Source organism: Brassica napus, chromosome C3, assembly GCF_020379485.1.
Source record: "Brassica napus cultivar Da-Ae chromosome C3, Da-Ae, whole genome shotgun sequence".
In the NCBI taxonomy this organism is placed as follows: Eukaryota; Viridiplantae; Streptophyta; class Magnoliopsida; order Brassicales; family Brassicaceae; genus Brassica; species Brassica napus.
This window is the reverse complement of record NC_063446.1, coordinates 45,073,304-45,094,310: the sequence shown is the minus strand read 5'-3', so window position 1 is coordinate 45,094,310 and position 21,007 is coordinate 45,073,304.

Here is a 21,007-nt window from a genome sequence, read left to right as displayed (position 1 = left end):
AATTTTTCGTGTTACTATAAATGTGAAGTAATTAGTTTTTTGTGTTTTTAAAATGTTAAGATAAATTTAGTAAGAAAGTTCAATAAAAATGACCATCTCTACAATAGTTAAAGTCAAAGATGAAAATATAATGTAAATTGAAAGTAAGAAAAAAAATTTAAAACTTAATGAGATGTATTTTTTACACTATAATAAAATTTTAAAATGTATGATAATAAAAGTTTAACAAAATTTATTCAAATAAAAATATTTTATTTCATATAATATTGGATCTCACATTAATTTTAAGTATATATGCCTAAAATAACGACATTTGGTTATTTAAAAATTAAAATATTATTTTTTCTTATTATTTAATCAGACTTAATTAATATATGTATGTTTTAATTTAATTAAAAATAAATTTTAGAAATAATTTTAAAAGATATGTAAACTATGATTAGTTTTAATTAAAAACATTTTGTTGAAGAGTTAGTGTTTGATAAAATAGTGTGATGATTAGAGATAATTTAAGAAAGAATTTGTTTGCTTAACCCATTTGAGTTGTATGTTAAACACTAAATTAAAAAATGAGTGAGAAAGTGTGATTTGGAACAAATTCTGAGAAAAATTGTTTAAACTACAATTTTCCTAATATATGTTTTTATATTTACCATAACCAAATTTATCCTTAGTTTTAAAGAGATAAAACTATATATTAATTAAGAAACTACTGATGACAAAAAAAAAATTAAGAAACTACTTAATTTACTTTTGATTATGTGTCTTTAATATGTTAAGCTTTTTAAAAAATAAGTTATAATTTGATTGGTTGTTAACATTTATTAGTTATTATTTTAATCAGATCTAAAAATAAAAGGTAACTCTAGAGCTAATTAATACAAATTACTAAATAACACAAATGATATTACAAATAATGATTTATGGTAACTGATTGTAAAATTAGACAAAGATTATATATGTTTAATCAATTTCTTTATTTTTATCAATTATTTATATATAATTAAATAAATTACTTTAGCATTTTTTATAGAAATAAATTTAATGGTTATATATTATTATATAAAAGAATTATATTTGTAGGTAAGGAATTATTATAACTTTTATGTTTTTAAAGCCCACACAAAACCGTTTACAAAAAGATATTTCATGATAAAAGTCTTCGATCATTGTATCGGTCATATTGGAGTTACACAAAAAAAATACACTCTAATTTTTTTTCCTCTTGAGAGCTAGAGTATTTTCGATTTTTCATGTGTTAAACTAAAATATAAAGTAATTCTACAACCAATTATCTGAATTAATTATAATATTTTTTTCTGTAAGATAAATTTTTTTAATGACTAAGGTTTATGTTTTTTGACTATTTTAAATCTCACATATCTTTTAAAAATATATAATGAAATTTTTGATTATCCAAATATTTAAAATTAAAAATTTTAAATTTCTTATTATTATTCAAAAATTATAACAGTGTAGAAATAATTTTTTTTTTATATAATAGACTTGCCCGTAAAATTACCGGCAAACAGCTAGTATCTTATTAAGTATCTAAACATAAAAGGAATAAAAGCGTCATTGAGAATCTATACTAATAAAACGGACTTTTTGAGGCTCTATATAGCATACACATTATCGAAAAAAACTCATTCCATTAGATGACACGTGGCATTGTTACAAAAAATAAATAAAATAAATAATAAGTAAATATATAATATAAGGAAAAAAAAAAGTAAATATACAATATAAGAAATAGAAATATTACATTAAAATAATAAGTCAATATACAATATAAGAAAAAAATAAATCTACGTAAATATACAATATAAAAAATTGAAATATTACATTAAGCATATAACATAATATTATCATTTTATATAAAATTTAAAAAAACTAGAATAGTAAATATACAATGTAAAAAATAAAAACTAAGTAAATATAGAAAAACTAAACTAAACATCTATGTGAAACTGTATAGCAAAATAAATAATAAGTAAATATACAATTTAAGCAATTAAAATATTACATTAAATTTCTGTTATATTATAATAAATACATATAAAATATTAGAAAATAAATTAATAATTAAATATACAATATAAGAAATAGAAAAACTACATTAAACATCAATCTAAAAAAATGTATGATAAAATAAATAATATATAAATATTCAATATAAGAAATATAAATATTACATTAAACATATATCGTAATATTACAAATTGATATAAAAATAAAACAATCAGAATAAGTAATTATACAATATAAGAAAAAATAACAAGTGAATATACAATATAAGAGATGGAAAAATACATTAAACATATATTTGAAAATGTATAGGTTTACAATTTTATTATTTCCAAATATTTTTATATGTAAATATAAATGATAAAAACAAGCATACAATATAAAAATAGAAATATTACATTAAACTTCTATCATAAGACTAGAATAAGTAAATATAAAATATAAGAAAGATAAATAATAAGTAAATATACAATATAATAAATACAAAAAAATACATTAAACTTCTATCTAAAAAATAAATTATAAAATAAATAATATATATATATATATATATATATATATATATATATATATATATATATATATATATATATATATATATATATATATATATAATATAAGAAATAAAAATATTACATTAAAAATATATCGTAATATTATAATTTGATATAAAATCAAAACAATTAAATATACAATAAAATACAATATAAGAAATGGAAAACTATATTAAACATCTATCTGAAAAATGTACGATTTTACCTATAGTAATAAAATGAACCTTTTGAGCCTCGATAAAGCGTCCACATAAGCGAAAAAAGTTATCCCGAAAGATGCCATATGACATTAAAATTAACAAAAAACAGAGGATAAATAATAAGAAAATATACAATATAAGAAATATAAATATTATACTAAACATATAACGTAATATTATCCTTTGATATAAAAGCAAAAAATAGAAAAAGTAAATATAAATAAATAAAAATAAAAATAAAAATAAGTAAATATACAATATAAGAAATAGAAAAACTAAATTAAACATCTATCTGAAAATGTATAGCAAAATAAATAACAAGTATATAGATAATATAAGAAATAATAAATATTACATTAAACATCTATTATAATATTAGAATAAGTAAATATAAAATATAAGAAAAATAAATAATAAGCAAATATACAATATAAGAACTACAAAAAAATACCTTAAACATCTATCTGAAAAATATAAAATAAAATAAATAATAAATATATAATATAAAAATAAAAATATTGCATTAAACATCGTAATATTACAATTTGATATAAAAGCAAAACAACTAGATAAGTAAATATACAATTAAAAAATTACAATATAAAAAATAAAAATACTACATTAAACATCTATGTGGAAAATGTATAGTTTTACATTTTTATTATTTCCAAATATTTTTATAAGAAAATATAAAATATAAGAAAAACAAGCATACAATATAAGAAATAGAAATATTACATTAAAAATCTATCATAGTATTACCATTTGATATAAAAGCAAGAAAAATAGAATAAGTAAATATACAATATAAAAAAATTAAACAATAGGTAAAATACAATTAAGTAAATATACAATATCAGAACTGGAAAAACTAAATTAAACATTTATCTGAAAATGTATAGCAAAAGAAACAATAAGTAAATATAGAGTATAAGAAATAAAAATATAACTTTAAACATCTATCATAATATTAGAATAAAAATAAATAATAAGTAAATATACAATATAAGAAATATAAAAACTACATTAAACATCTAAAAACGTACTGTAAAATAAATATTAAGTAAATATACAATATAATAAATATAAATATTACATTAAACATCTATAATTAATATTACCATTTGATATAAAAGTAAATAAAATAGAATAATTAAATATACAATACAAGAAAATATAAATAATAAGTTAATATACAATATAATAAATTGAAAATTAAACATCTATGTGAAAAATGTATTTTTTTACATTTTTATTGTTTACAAATATTTTATAAGTAAATATATATATAATATAGGAAAAAATAAAAATATAAGAAATAGAAATGTTACATATTATATTAAATAAATGTAAAATATATCGAAAAATAAATAATAAGTAAATATAGTATATAAGAAATAAAAATATTTCATTAACTATATATCGTAATATTATCGTTGATATAAAAGAAATAAATTTAAAATACGTAAATATACAAAATAAGAAAAGATAAACAATAAGTAAATATACATAAAAAATTAAAAGACTAAATTAAAAATCTTTCAGAAAAATATATAGTTAAATTGAAAAATGTATGGTTACATAAATAATAAGCAGATATACAATATAAGAAATACAAATATTAAATTAAACATCTATCGTAATATTACCATTTGATATAAAATTAAGAAAATTAGAATAAATAAATATACAATATAGAGAAATTCCCTAAGATAGCCATTTTTATATTTTTGTTACAAAAATATCTCTCAATGAGAAAAAATGATCAACATAAATTTTATTAAAGAGTAAAAATACATAGATACCTTGTTTAGAGTTAACGGGTGAGGTTTTGAGAATAGGGTTTCAAATTTAAAAAAATAAAAAATAAATATTAAAATAAAAGGGACTTCTTTGGTCGTTTTCCTTGTTGAATGTTATTTTTGTGACAAAAACTTAAAATGACTATTTGATAGAATTGCCCTAAAATATAAGAAAAACTAATTAATAAGTAAATATACAATATAATAAAAAATAAACAATAGGTAAAATACAATTAAGACATGAAAAAACTCAATTAAACATCTCTCTGGAAAAAATGTATAGTAAGATAATAATAAGTAAATATACAATATAATAAATAAAAGTATTACATTAAACATCTATCGTAATATTAGAATAAGTAAATATACCATATAAGGAAAAATACAGAAAAAGTAAATATACAATATCAGAATTGGTAAAACTAAATTAAAAATCTATCTGAAAAATGTATAGGAAAATAAATAATAATTAAATATATAGTATAAGAAATAAAAAATATTAGATCATAGTATTAGAATATAAATAAATAATAAGTAAATATATAATATAAGAAATATAAAAACTATATTAAACATCTGAAAAACGTACAGTAAAATAAATAATAAGTAAATATACAATATAAGAAATATAAATATTACGTTAAACATCTCTAAGTAATATTATTATTTAATGTAATAATTATATTTCTTATATTGTATTACATTTAACATCTATAAGTAATATTACCATTTGAAGATGAGGTTTTGTTTCCCCCGACGCTAGGCGATAAGGTGATAGGCGACAGGCGATTAGGGTTTCCCCCGATGCTATTGCCACTGTGGGTGATGTCACGCCCCCAATCCTAAATAGGATTGTCGGGACGGCCATGGTTCGAGGAAACGTATCAGGCGGTCTTAAGACGTTAAGGCAAGAGTTCCATGGCCAAGATAGAAGGTTAAGTACGTCAGAATGCTGAGACTTAACCTTATGAGAGAAAGAAGTCAGCTAGGATGAGTAAGACGATAGTTGGACGAAGCGAATGAGTAGCTCGACCAGCTCAACGAAGCTACGTTCAGTTCACTCCAGCTCGGCCAATACTAAGTCAGCTCCACCAGCTGGACTACTAGCTCACTCAGCTGGGTCAGCTGGGAGCCAGCTCACTCAGCTGGGTCAGCTGGGAGACAGCTCATCTCAGCTAGACAGACTGCAACACCCCCGACCCGTCCTAGACATATGGTCGATCAACCGGCCAACAATCAAACAAGAACATGACTGATCGACTGTCCAACACCCAGGGTTAGGGATGAATGAGCCAACCGGTCAGCCAACAATCAAACAAGAACATGACTGACCGTCCAACCCAACACCATGGTCCGGAAGCGCTACATGACGGGTTAGGGACGATCCGGTCAGAGTCACAAAATTTACTCCATGACCTAGACCAGTTCAAGGCACAAGGCTTTGCAACCAGTACCTAGAGTTAGCGTTTTCCGTTAGATCGAGGCCTAAGGCTTTTTAACCCGTACTACGACCTAACGTTATGTTAGACCGGACTAGTCAAATATCAGAGTACTCATGATGCGAATATAAAAAATATACTTTATTGATTCAAGAAATATCCATACATTGAAATAATTCAAGACTAGGCCCGGCCTAATGCCAAATCGAGCCAACAAAACACATAACACAATACCGTTTTCAAAAGGCATGAAATCTACTCCGGCTGTCCTAACGTCCAGCACCAAGCTATCCGATCATACTTACCTAAAGCGACCTGCAAAAGAGACAACGGAGTTGGATGAGTAATCTAGTATTATTCAGTGAGATGGCGGCCTCTACCCGCAACCTAGAACCTAACCCAGACAACCCAAAATAACAATCACTTTAGCCCTAACATGCAATATAAGCTAAGACTAAGCAAACCGTTACTAAGTTAGACTTGGCCTCCTGCAATGATATAACTTAAAGTAGCGGGAACCTGCAAGACAAACATTCAACAACCAAGCACAATCACAATAATAACTATGAGTAACTACGACTCGATCTAACTCGTAACACCGTACATCGGTGCTACACTAACTCGAGGGTTCCATAACCCTCTACGACACACTAACACAACACAAGACTCTAACTCGGGCCCCAGTGAATTCGTGTTCCTCCTCTCTATCGGCAATATCCTATCTTCCTACCACAAAGGCCAGAAGAAGGAACTTTCAAACGACCACGGCCCACAGTCCTTCGGGTCACCGCGCGACAGCCCACAGTTCTTCGGCTGCCACATTACACCGTCGTGTAATACTCAGCCATAGGCCATGACCCCGTCTATCTGAGTCTTCCCGACCAGCGAATAAGGGGTTTCCTTGAACCCGCTGAATACGAGGCCGAGGAAAAACTAGTCCACCCCAAAACATGCCTAGCATGGACGGGTTTCGCACCTGCTGTCGGCATAACACTCGACACACAATCCATAGGAATGACCTAAGGGACAAGACTCCAATCCAAAACTAAACAATACTTAGGAGTCTACGACACTAACCACTAGTACTAGTAGTCCGGCCTATATGGCATGGGACCCGTAGTACCAACATCACAACTGGGAGATCGGCCTATATGGCCAAAGATCCCCTAAACAACAACATTATCACTGAACAATTCGACCAGTTAGTCACTAACTTACCAAGAGATGACTAACCTCAATCAATAAGATTAATTAAACGAGAAAGCATTTAATTAAATCTACTCAATCAATCTACTCAATCAAACTGTTACCCAGATAGTTCGGGAACCTGCACTGAACCATATCAACACGCAAGAGTATAAATCATGATGCATCCTAGTCCTTGTCAGGTTATTATCTCAGTCTTAATTCCATTTCTTCTCAGCTTGGCCCTTGCTAAACTGAGTCAGGCTCCATAAATAACCCTAAGGACTTTATCATGCAACATCATGAGCATTCTACTCTATATGCAACTCGATCTTCCCTAAGTTCCAAGTGGAACTCAAACAATCCAACTCAAAACTACCCTAAATTCCAAGTGGAATTCACACAAGCCAACTCACAGTGTTCTAGGCGAGAATCAGCTGGTTGATCGGAGAGGACTTTGCCAAAACCCAAGATGAATGTCTCGACTGGACTGGACTGACTGATCTCGACTTGGACAGACCCTTGGCTTGATCATGAAGAAACTAACAGGCTTCGACTGATCTGAATCCGTGGAACTGAAATAACTCTGGACAGCACCTCCACTTGATCATCAAAGAATATGACTGGCTTGGACTGATTGAACTGGACAGAGCTTCCGCCTCACAATCGTAGAGAATCACCGATTGGATGGAACTAGCCTTCTCGGTCTTCAGAATTGATCAAACTCTACATCAACTACTTTCTTTCACTCTCTCTCTTTCTATAGCCACGTTGACTTGATTCCCATCTGAGCTGATCTTCATTTGATTAAACTTCAGTTGGACAGAACCTTCCCTAGGCGGTGACTCGAAATCAGTAGATAACTGACCTCGAAAACTCTTTAAAACTCTCGAAATAGTTCGGAAACACTTGCTTTCTTTTTCTACTTTTCTCTCACGTTTTTAACTTGGTTTGGAAAAGTCTGGATATGTTGAAACTGAAGGGAGGTCGTGCCTATTTATAGAAGACAGCAACCAATCAGCTTCAGGTTGGTGGCAGCCCGTGTGTCTCTTCGCATGGCTCCGGACGCATGCGCGGCGGCACCTCGTGCTCCACATGGCTGGCTGCATGTCCAGGACAAATGCAGGACGCCACCACTCCTCCCAGATGTCAGGATGCATGACTGGAACTCATGCAAGGCGCCACAGCATCACACACATGGCTGGCCGCATGCTTCGATTGCATGCGCGGCGACACTTCGTGCTTGGTCGATCCACCTTGTGCTTCTACATGTCAGGCTGCATGTACTTCTTCCATATACGGCGACACCTCGATCTTCTGTAGACACTCAACTTTCTGATCAGTTGACACCACGTTATGATCCCATGCAACGAGACACCTCGAGCTTCTCGGTCCATTTGTCTGATTTCGGTCCTTCCGGCAAATTTTTCACCCGCGATCAATCCCAAATATTTTTCCGCTCCCGTCCTGATGAGCTGAATATTTTAATAAACTCCAATCTTAATTCTGACCTTAGCGGTAAATATTTCCCGATCCTTCGGCTTCATCGAAAACTTCATAATACCGAAATTAGGGTTTTCGTCTAATTTCGGGTTTTCTCGTCGTGCTTCGAGCCCGTCGTGCTTGCTTCCCATCCTGATTAATTCCCATCCTGCTTCCGACATATTATGTTTCCAACATAATATATACTGATACGAAGTATTGCGGAAAACTTTGTGCTGAAGAAACGTCGTTCTTCCAAAACGCCGAGCTTTGAAACCGTCGTGCTTCCAAAAATGTTGTGCTTCCAAAACGTCCTTCTCATAAATCTAAGACATCTTCTAACTATGGTCAACCAACTTATTCGACTCATAGTTAACTCATGATCACTTCTTTGCCCACCTCATACTTTAAAACTTCTCGATCGATCCTTATCGCCCACGACTCGACCACCACAAAGATACTCGACCATTTTTTTTAACGGGTTTCTACATTCTCCCCCCCCCCCTTAATAGAATCCGTCCTCGAATTCTTAGTTGCGCAATTCCTCATCTTCACAATATTCTCCACTTGTCTCCATAACCTCTTTACTCTATCCACCACGGTTCCTTGAGTATCATCTTCAAGGCCTCCACAATCGTCTTCTGTTGAATGATCGCTGGATCATCTCTTACTTATGCTCTGCCATAACACTCTGACTCCCCATGATACAAACTTGTCCAGATTCCTTAAATCCTTCTCGATCTCCCTTTTCCAAAAAAACTGATGAAGTCCTTTCCCACGAAGTCTTGTTTCCCCCCATCTGTCCAGTCCATACCACAACCCAGTTCTCTGAATCTGTCTCTCCTCTTTCGGTTCGGGTTTGGGTTTGACCTCGAACTCCCTCCACTTTAAGGTTTTCATCCCTTAAAGTTCCGATCAATGAGCACACTTACTCGCTCCAACATAAAAGAACACCTCACACGCAAGTTAGTCAACAACTAACCCAACAAATACTAACAATAACCTAATCGCAATGCTAATCAAACAACCTAGCAATGATAACCAGCAACCTAACAGTTCTAGATTCCACAATCTCAATCCTAATTCCTAAAAACACAAATCCTATCGCTGGACGTGACCGGTTTCCCTAATGCCTTTTGTGACTCTTTTTGACTCGATAAAATGTATAAAAACCGATTAAATCATGAGTTCCAGAAGCATGGACGAAACCATGCTCTGATACCACCTCTGTAACACCCCCGAACTGTCCTAGACATATGGTCGATCAAAGGCCAACAATCAAACAAGAACATGACCGATCGACCGTCCAACACCCAGGGTTAGAGATGAATGAGCCAACCTGCCAGCCAACAATCAAACAAGAACATGACTGACCGTCCAACCCAACACCATGGTCCGAAAGCGCTATGTGACGGGTTAGGGACGATCTGGTCAGAGTCACAAAATTTACTCCACGACCTAGACCAGTTCATCCACAAACTAATCCCACTGCGTCAAGGCACAAGGCTTTGCAACCCGTACCTAGAGTTAGCATTTTCCGTTAGATCGAGGCCTAAGGCTTTTCAACCCGTACTACGACCTAACGTTATGTTAGACCGGACTAGTCAAATATCAGAGTACTCATGATGCGCATATAAAACATTTACTTTATTGATTCAAGAAATATCCATATATTGAAATAATTCAAGACTGGGCCCGGCCTAATGCCAAATCGAGCCAACAAAACACATAACACAATACCGTTTACAAAAGGCATGAAATCTACTCCGGTGGTCCTAACGTCCAGCACCAAGCTATCCGATCATCCTTACCTAAAGTGACCTGCAAAAAGGACAACGGAGTTGGATAAGTAATCTAGTATTACTCAGTGAGCTGGCGGCCTCTACCCGCAACCTAAAACGTAACCCAAAAAACCCAAAATAACAATCAATTTAGCCCTAGCATGCAATATAAGCTAGGACTAAGCAAACTTTACTAAGTTAGACTTGGCCTCCTGCAATGATATAACTTAAAGTAACGGGAACCTGCAAGACAAACATTCAACAACCAAGCACAATCACAATAATAACTATGAGTAACTACGACTCGATCTAACTCGTAACACCGTACATCGGTGCTACACTAACTCGAGGGTTCCATAACCCTCTACGACACACTAACACAACACAACACTCTAACTCGGGCCCCAGTAACTTCGTGTTCCTCCTCTCTATCGGCAATATCCTATCTTCCTACCACAAAGGCCAGAAGAAGGAACTTTCAACCGACCGCGGCCCACAGTCCTTCGGGTCACCGCGCGATAGCCCACAGTCCTTCGGGTCACTGCCACATTACACCGTCGTGTAATACTCAGCCATAGGCCATGACCCCGTCTATCTGAGTCTTCCCGATCCAGCGAATAAGGGATTTCCTTGAACCCGCTGTGAGGCCGATGAAACACTAGTCCACACCAAAACATGCCTAGCATGGGCGGGTTTCGCACCTGCTGTCGGCATAACACTCGACACACAATCCCTAGGAATGACCTAAGGGACAAGACTCTAATCCAAAACTAAACAATACTTAGGAGTCTACGACACTAACCACTAGTACTAGTAGTCCGGCCTATATGGCATGGGACCCGTAGTACCAACATCACAACTAGGAGATCGGCCTACATGGCCAAAGATCCCCTAAACAACAGCATTATCACTAAACAACTCAACCAGGTAGTCACTCCCTTACCAAGAGATGACTAACCTCAATCAACAAGATTAATTAAACGAGCAAGCATTTAATTAAATCTACTCAATCAATCTACCCAATCAAACCGTTACCCAGATAGTTCGGCCTCCTGCTACGACACTATCTTTAAAGATAACGGGAACCTGCACTCAACCATATCAACACGCAAGAGTATAAATAATGATGCATCCTAGTTCGAGTCAGGTTATTATCTTAGTCTTAATTCCATTTCTTCTCAGCTTAGCCCTTGCTAAACTGAATCCGGTTCCATAAATAACCCTAAGGACTCTATCATGCAACAGCATGAGCATTCTACTCTATATGCAACTCGATCTTCCCTAAGTTCCAAGTGGAACTCAAACAATCCAACTCAAAACTACCCTAAATTCCAAGTGGAATTCACACAAGCCAACTCGAAGTGTTCTAGGCGAGAAGCAGCTGGCTGATCGGAGAGGACTTTGCCAAAACTCAAGATGAATGTCTCGACTGGACTGGACTGACCTCGGCTTGATCATGAAGAAACTAACAGGCTTCGACTGATCTGAATCCGTGGAACTGAAATAACTCTGGACCGCACCTCCACTTGATCATTAAAGAATATGACTGGCTTAGACGGATTGAACTGGACAGAGCTTCCGCCTCACAATCGTAGAGAATCATCGATTAGACGGAACTAGCCTTCTCGGTCTTCAGAATGGATCAAACTCTACATCGACTACTTTCTCTCTCTCTATCTCTCTCTCTCTATAGCCACGTTGACTTGATTCCCATCTGAGCTGATCTTCATTTGATTGAACTTCAGTTGGACAGAACCTTCCCTAGGCGATGTGTAACACCCTCGGACCGTCCTAAGCATAGGTCGACCCACTGGCCAACAATCAAACAAGAACATGACCGACGGACGAGCCACACCAAGGGTTGGAGATGAAAGGCCAACCGGCCAGCCAACAATCAAACAAGAACATGACTGACCGTCCAAACCAACATCATAGTCCGGAAGCGCTACGTGATGGGTTAGGAAGGATCCGGTCAGAGTCACAAAATTTACTCCACGACCTTGACCAGTTCATCCACTAACTCGTCCCGCTGCGTCAAGGCACAACGATTTGCAACCCGTACCTAGAGTTAGCGTTTTCCGTTAGATCGAGGCCTAAGGCTTTTCAACCCGTACTACGAACTAACGTTGTGTTAGACCGGACTAGTCAAATATTAGAGTACTCATGAAGCGCATATAAAACAATTACTTTTATTGATTTAAGAAATATTCATACATTGAATAATCCAAGACTGGGCCCGGCCTAATGCCAAATCGAGTCAACATAACACAATTCACAATACCGTTTACAAAAGGCATGAAAATCTACACCGGCGGTCCTAACGTCCAGCACCAAGCTATCCGATCATCCTTACCTAAAGCGACCTGCAGAAAGGACAACGGAGTTGGATGAGTAATCTAGTATTACTCAGTGAGCTGGCGGCCTCTACCCGCAACCTAGATTCTAACCCAGACAACCCAAAATAACAATCAATCTAGCCCAAGCATGCAATAAAAGCTAAGGCTAACCAAACCGTTACTAAGTTAGACTTGGCCTCCTGCCATGATCTAGCTTCAAGTAACGGGAACCTGCATTTAAACAAGTCAACAACCAATCCCTAGTTAACCATATATACGCTTGAGTTCAGTACTCGTGTATTGTTAGATACTTAGACTATACAAGTATCATGAGCCGGTCGAACAACAATCAAACAAGAACATGATCGGCCAACCAATGTTACCGCATAGCTTTAATATCGACCACCCTTCGCAAGCAATCCCTCAAACACATACAAGCCAACGTCAGGCCTACACTAACCAAATACACACCAAGCCTAGTCCGGTACCTAAACCAGACTTAGGACTTAATGTTAGAACCTGCAAACAAATCAATCAACAACCAAACACAATCATTATAATAAGATACTAGAAGTAACTACGACTCGATCTATCTCGTAACACCGTATATCGATGCTACACTAACTCGAGGGTTCCATAACCCTGTACGACACACTAACACAATACTCTAACCTGGGCCCTGGTGACTTCGTGTTCATCCTCTCTATCGGCAGTATCCTATCTTCCTACCACAGAGGCCAGAAGAAGGAACTTTCAACCGACCGCGGCCCACAGTCCTTCGGATCACCGCGCGACAGTCCACAGTCCTTCGGGTCACTGCCACATTACCCCGTCGTGTAATACTCAGCCACAGGACATGACCCCGTTCGTCTGAGTCTTCCCGATCCAGCGAATAAGAGGTTTCCTTGAACCCGCTGGGTACGAGGGCAAGGAAACACTAGTCCACCCCGAAAAATGACTAGCATGGGCGGGTTTCTCACCTGCTGTCGGCATAACACACATTCGACACAATTATCCCTAGGAAAGACCTAAGGGACAAGACTCCAACCCAAAACTAAACAATATATAGGAGTCTACGACAATATCAACCAATAATCGTAGTCCAGCCTATATGGCATAGGACCCGTAGTATCAACATCACAACCAGGAGATCGGCCTATATGGCCAAAGATCTCCTAAACAACAACATTATCACTAAACAACTCAACCAGTTAGTCACTCCCTTACCAAGAGATGACTAACCTCAATTAACAAGATTAATTAAACGAGCAAGCATTTAATTAAATCTACTCAATCAATCTACTCAATCAAACCGTTACCCAGATAGTTTGGCCTCCTGCTACGACACTATCTTTAAGGATAACGGGAACCTGCACTCAACCATATCAATACACAAGAATAGAAAACATGATGCATCCTAGCCCTAGTCCTAGTCAGGTTATCAACTCAGTCTTAATTCCATTCATCTCAGCTTAGCCCTTGCTAAACTGGGTCCGGTTCCATAAATAAAATAGCCCTAAGGACTCTACCATTCAATAGAGTGATCATTCCAATCTATATGCTACTCGATCTACCCTAAATTCCAAATGGAATTCACACAAAACCAACTCACAGTGTTATAGGCGAGAAGCAGCTGGTTGATCGGAGAGGACTTGGCCAAAACCCAAGGGACGACTTGACTGGACTGGACTGAACTGATCTCGACTTGGACGGAACCTCGGCTTCACCATGAAGAAACTGACAGGCCTCGACAGACTGATCTGGACAGAACCTCCTTTAGCTACTGGACAGTTCTTCGGACTTCCCGGTGGAGTATCGAGCAGAACTTCGACTGATCTGAACCCGTGGATCTGAACTAACTCCAAACGGTACGTCCACTTGGTTGTAGGAGAATATGACTGGCTTGGACGGAGTCATTTGGACAGAGCTTCCGCCTCACAATCGTAGAGAATCTTCGATTGGACAGAGCTCGCCTTCTCGGTGGATTATCGATATTTAGAAATGACTATACTCTCAAAACCATTTCTTTCTTTCACTTTCTCTCTCTAGTCACGTTTTAGGAGTGATTTTGGTGTGTGATGTATGTCTGAAACTGAAGGGAGGGTTGGGTATTTATAGAAACCTTCGGCCAGTAATATCGAGCCACACCGGCGACTATGTGTCAGCCCTTCCGGTCGCATGCGCGGCGACACACGGGCGCACACATGTCTTCATACATGTCTCAGACACATGCAGGAGGACACATACACGTCCAGATGGCTTGCTGCATGGCTGGAGTTCATGTGTCGCGACACACGGCTCCCCTGCGTGTCGATCAGCATGCTTCGGTTGCAGATACGGCGACACCTCGTGCTTCTACATGTCAAGCTGCATGTGCTGCTTCCATGCATGGTGACACCTCAAGATTTTGTAGACACTCAGCTGCTTAGATGGTTGCCACCACGTCCTGATCCATTAGATCAAGCCACCTCGAGCTTCTCGGTCGGTTTACGCGATTTTTGACCGTTCCGGCGAATTTCTGACCCGTGATCAATCCCGAATATTTTTCCGCTCCCGTTCTGATGCTATAAATATTTTTAATATACTCCAGATGAATTCTGATATCCTGTAAAAATATTTCCCGAACCTCCGGCTTCCTCGAAGAATTTCATAATACCAAAATTAGGGTTTTCGCCCAATTTCGGGTTTTCCCCTCGTGCTTCGATCCCGTCGTGCTTGCTTCCCGTCCTGCTTAATTTCCGTCCAGCTTCCAATGTCTTCAAAATAATATTTTACTGATATGAAGATTTTCCGAGAAAAATTCGTGATGAAGAAACGTCGGTCTTCAAAAATGTCGAGCTTCTAAACCGTCGTGCTTCCAAAATTGTTATGCTTCCAAAATGTCTCATCAATCTAGGACATCTTCTAACTATGGTCGAGCAACTTATTCAACTCATAGCTTATTCGACCATAGTTTACTCACGATCACTTCTTCGCCCACCTTGTACTTTAAAACTTCTCGATCGATCCTTATTGCTCGCGACTCGACCACCACAAAGACACTCGACCATTCTTTTTTTTAACGGGTTTCTACACGCTGACTCGAAATCAGTAGAGAACTGACCTCGAAACCTCTCTAAAACTCTCGACATAGTTCGGAAACTCTTTCTTTCATTTTCTACTTTTCTCTCACGTTTTTAACTCGGTTTGGACAGGTCTGGATTTGTTGAAACTGAAGGAAGGTCGTGCCTATTTATAGAAGAGAGCAACCAATCAGCTTCAGGTTGGTGGCAGCCCGTGTGTTGCTTCGCATGGCTCCAGACGCATGCGCGGCAGCACCTCGTGATCCACATGGCTGGCTGCATGTTCAGGACACATGCAGGACGCCAACATTCCTCCCAGATGTCAGGCTGCATGACTGAAACTCAGGCAAGGTGCCACAGCATCACACACATGGCTGGCTGCATGCTTCGGTTGCATGCGCGGCGACACTTCGTGCTTGGTCGGTCGACCTAGTGCTTCTACATGTCAGGTTGCATTTACTGCTTCCATACACGGCGACACCTCGAGCTTCTGTAGACACTCAGCTTTCTGAACAGTTGACACCACGTTCTGATCCCATGCAACGAGACACCTCGAGCTTCTCGGTCCATTCGTCTGATTTCGGTCATTCCGGCAAATTTTCCCCCCGCGATCATTCCCGAATATTTTTCCGCTCCCGTCCTGATGAGCTGAATATTTTAATAAACTCCAATCTGAATTCTGACGTTAGCGGTAAATATTTCCTGATCCTTCGGCTTCATCGAAAACTTCATAACACCGAAATTAGGGTTTTCGTCTAATTTCGGGGTTTTCTCGTCGTGCTTCGATCCCGTCGTACTTGCTTCCCGTCCTGATTGATTCCCATCCTGCTTCCGACATATTATGTTTCCAACATAATATATTACTAATACGAAGTTTTGCGGAAAACTTCGTGCTGAAGAAACGTCGTTCTTCCAAAACGCCGAGCTTCTAAACCGTCGTGCTTCCAAAAATGTTATGCTTCCAAAACGTCCTTCTCATCAATCTAAGACATATTCTAACTATGGTCGAGCAACTTATTCGACTCATAGTTCACTCACGATCACTTCTTCGCCCACCTCGTACTTTAAAACTTCTCGATCGATCCTTATCGCCCGCGACTCGACCACCACAAAGATACTCGACCATTCCTTTTTTTAATGGGTTTCTACACGGACAGTTAGGGTTACAGGCCGATGGTTCGGGTCCGGGTCAGTGGCGGGCCGTTAGGTCCGACCATGAGGCCATGGGCTGTTGGGAATTAGGACAAGGCCGTGGGCTAAGTCCAGAGCGCTTGGGGAATGGTGTGGGCTTATGTCCGACCAAAAACCAAGTCGGTTCAGGCGATTGGCTGCAACTGGCCGAGAGGTGCAACCCTTGGCCAATTGTTGCCCATTAGCTACAAGTCATGCATGTTCGTGGGGCAAGACTTACCCCCTCGTTTTCTATAAATATGGGGTCCTCCCTATCGATTTCATTATCCATTTCCAGAGTAAAAATACTCAGAGAAATCGTCGACAGAGAAAGAGAGAGAGAGAGAGAGAGAGAGTTTCGCCCAAGAGAAAGGCCGAGTGTGGTGGTGGTTTGTTCCAGCGACTCTGATAGTTTAGGAACCAACTCCGATCAAGAATGGGAGATCTAGACAAGGAGAAGAACAAGGAGAACCCAGACGTGGTTCATAAGGTATGTGATGGGCCGTGGCCCCATCAGTCCAAACGGACGGTCCATGTGATCGCACCGCGGCTCTGGTCGGTTCCTAAGTCCCATCTGATTCTCCTTATCTGCTTCAATCCGTTTATCTTCTCTTCTTTCTGGTTATACACGAAATATTGTGATGGTTGAGTCCAAGGGATGAGCCCCAGGGCTTAGGCCGATCATAACCAAACCGCTAACCTAGACACTGGTCGGTTATGCGGATGGGTCTGAACGGTTGGGAATGTCCCAAAAGGCACGAGTTCCAAAGGTCACATGTTGCCAAAGGTTGTGAGTTGCCAAAGGGTGTAAGTAGCCAAAAGGTACGAGATACCAAGGGTTACGAACATCAAAATGTACGAGGACCAAGAGGTACCAATGACTGAATGGGTGCATGTTCCAAACGGTGTCTGTTGATGCAGGTTATGTCTGATCCTTATGGATCAGTCTATGACTTGTTAAGTCAAGACAAGTACACGGTGTGTCTAGGCCAGGGTATGAGTCGCAAGGTGTGACCGGTTGTTAGGCCTTCCGGATTGGGCTTGGGCCTTACTCTGTCGTATGGTCCAGGCCTAAGGCCGGATCAGGTAAGGAAGTCTGTTGGGCCTTCGAGCCGGACTTCATTGGCCGGTCAATCCTAGATTATGTTCGGATAGACGGACTGGTCTTCCGGGCGATCCGGATCTGTTCGTCTGTTCTGATTATTTATTTTGGACTGTCTATCTGGTCTACGTCATGTGGGGTGGTTGGATGATTGACTTAAGATATGGTAGACAGGTTCATACTATCTGTGATTATATTGACTGAGGTTTATCTAAGTTCCTAGGAACCAAGCCAAGCATTGTAGAATCGATCCGTTCTATCTTCGGTTATGATTAATGCTTATCTGGTTGTGGTTTCAAGAACTAAGGATGATTCTGGTCAAGCCAAGGAGCTGTGAAGGCTCAGTCAGTGAGATGCTGTGTAGTGTGTGTTTAGATCATGCTAGGGAAGAACTAGTTATTGTCTATGAAACTGTTAAGAAGTTGTGTATCGGATCTCATGTTTCTAAGTAATACAAAGTTAATACATTTTTATTCCGATGTGCAATCTGGTCGATTGTTATGAGCCTCATATTCGAATATGACTTAGTAAATAAAAGACTTAAAATGAATTAAAAAGCAAAGAAATTAATAAGTAAGCATTCAGATCCGGTTGGGTCGAGAGACCAGGATCGGGTCTTACAAGTTGGTATCAGAGCATGCTTGATTCTAGGATAGTTTGGGTTATGTAGTCCACACACACGCAGCCAACTGATTAGGTCTCACGGTGAGGTTTGATTGCCTAAGTCTAGGGACTGTTTGTCTCGTTTATGTTATGTATGTTTCGTACTAACAATGTCTGAAATCCTTAGGCTGGAAAAAGCAAATCGGGAAGATCCCGGAAGAGTAAGGAAATGGCTGGTCGGTCCACTCAAGTAGCTGCGGATAGAACGAATCTGTCCTTTTTACCAACCGAGCCGGTTGTAGTGGACACCGGGGGAGTGTTACCGACTGATCAGGCCAACCATACAGGGACAAATCAGGAGAATGAGACCAGTCAACAGCTTCAGGAGCAAGAGGAGGAAGTTGAATCCTCAAACGCTAACTGTGATGGTGACCAGCAAGAGGCAGCGGCGATGGTACGGCTAAGGAGGTCGCAGAACTGGCCTTAAAAGACATGTTAGAGGCCACGAAGGTGGTGGGTAACCAGGCGGCTGCGATGACTCAGCTGTTCACACCTTTAATGAACTCATCAGTTGGGCAAGCTACACCAGTGGCTACGGCCACACCTGTCGCCAATGGTCCAGCTGTGGACACGGCCGAAGTGATCGAGATCGATCCAGCTGTAAGGAAGGTGGACTATTGGACTATCTGAGTCTGCTTCAACACATATCCCGTTTGGGAACGAAGCATTTCTCAGGTAGCACCGATCTCATTGTGGCAGACGAGTGGAGGAGTATGTTGGTCCGAAACTTCAGTTATACTCGCTGTCCAGAGGATTACAAGAGAGACATTGCGGTTCACTTCCTGGAAGGGGACGCACATATTTGGTGGCTGGCTGTGGACAAGCACACCAATGAAAGTCTCCAGAGTTTTGCGGATTTTGAAGATGAATTCAACCGCAAGTACTTTCCTGCTGAGGCATAGGACCGTCTGGAAGGTAAGATTTCTAGACCTAACCCAAGGCAGCAGGGCCGTACGAGAGTACGAAGAAGAGTTCAACCGAATCAGATGGTTTGATGGAAGGGAGCTTGAGGACGAGACTGTCCAGGTTCGTCGGTTCATTCGAGGCTTAAGGCCGGAACTGAGAACCCACTGTTCGATCCGCACCATCAGCACCGTTGGTGAACTGGTTGAGCGAGTGGCTCTTTTGGAGTCTAACTTGGCTGAGGAAGCTAAGCTTAAGACTAAGTCGCAGTATGTCCCGTCCGGCAAGACTAACAACCGAAAGAGACAGTGGGACCAGGTGGACGGAGGCAAAGCCTCTGGTGGCCGACCTGAATGTTCCAAATGTGGTAAGAACCATCCAGGTGAATGCTAGAAAGCCATGGGGCTTGTGTGAGTTGTGGCAGCATGGATCATTCGATCCGGGACTGCACTCGACCAAGCTTGACTCAGGACCAATCCGGTTGAAGCGGCTCTCTGACTTGTTTCCATTGCGGCCAAAGTGGACACTACCAGAGTGACTGTCCCAAGCGGCAAGGATGACAAGGGAAGGGCTGTGGAGACACGGGAAAGTTGACCCAGAGTAGGCCGACCACAACACCAAGGGTGGATGAGCTGTCCCGAGACGACGGCGATTCTGAATCGTTTGACTTGATCTCTAGTAATTTCTGAATTTATCTGTTTACATTCAATATAATGCTTGGTCTGGAACCTAGAGTGGCTAGGGGATTCTGATGTGGGTCTCTTATAGGGACCCTCATGATTGTCCTGCCCGAGTTATGGGATAATTTTTGTGAGTCCAGAACTGGTCGGAAAGGGTCTGTTCTGCCTGAGTTATGGGATAATTCGAGACTAGTGAGGGCCGCCGGTGGGCAAATCATGCACTCACTAGGGCTCCTGACTAATATTCCAGTGATGATCCATGAGAGAAATCTGCCTGCAGATCTGATCGTTTTGCGCCTACAGAATCACGATGTGATCTTAGGCATGGATTGGTTGGGAAAGTATTGGGCCACTGTCCACTGCCACAGAGGATGTGTGCGGTTGGAGACTGGACCTCACCCGATCCAGTACCAAAGTCTGAATCTGAGTCCAGCTCTAGAAAGAGTACTGGTGTCAGCAGTCCGAGCAGAATAGATGCTTAGACGGGGTTGTGAAGCATATTTGACCACAATTTCCACTATGGAGCGCGGCAAGTCTTTGATCTAAAAGATATATCTGAAGACCCGTTGGTGTCTGAGTTCCCAGATGTGTTCCGTTCGCTACATGCTGTCCCCCCTTAT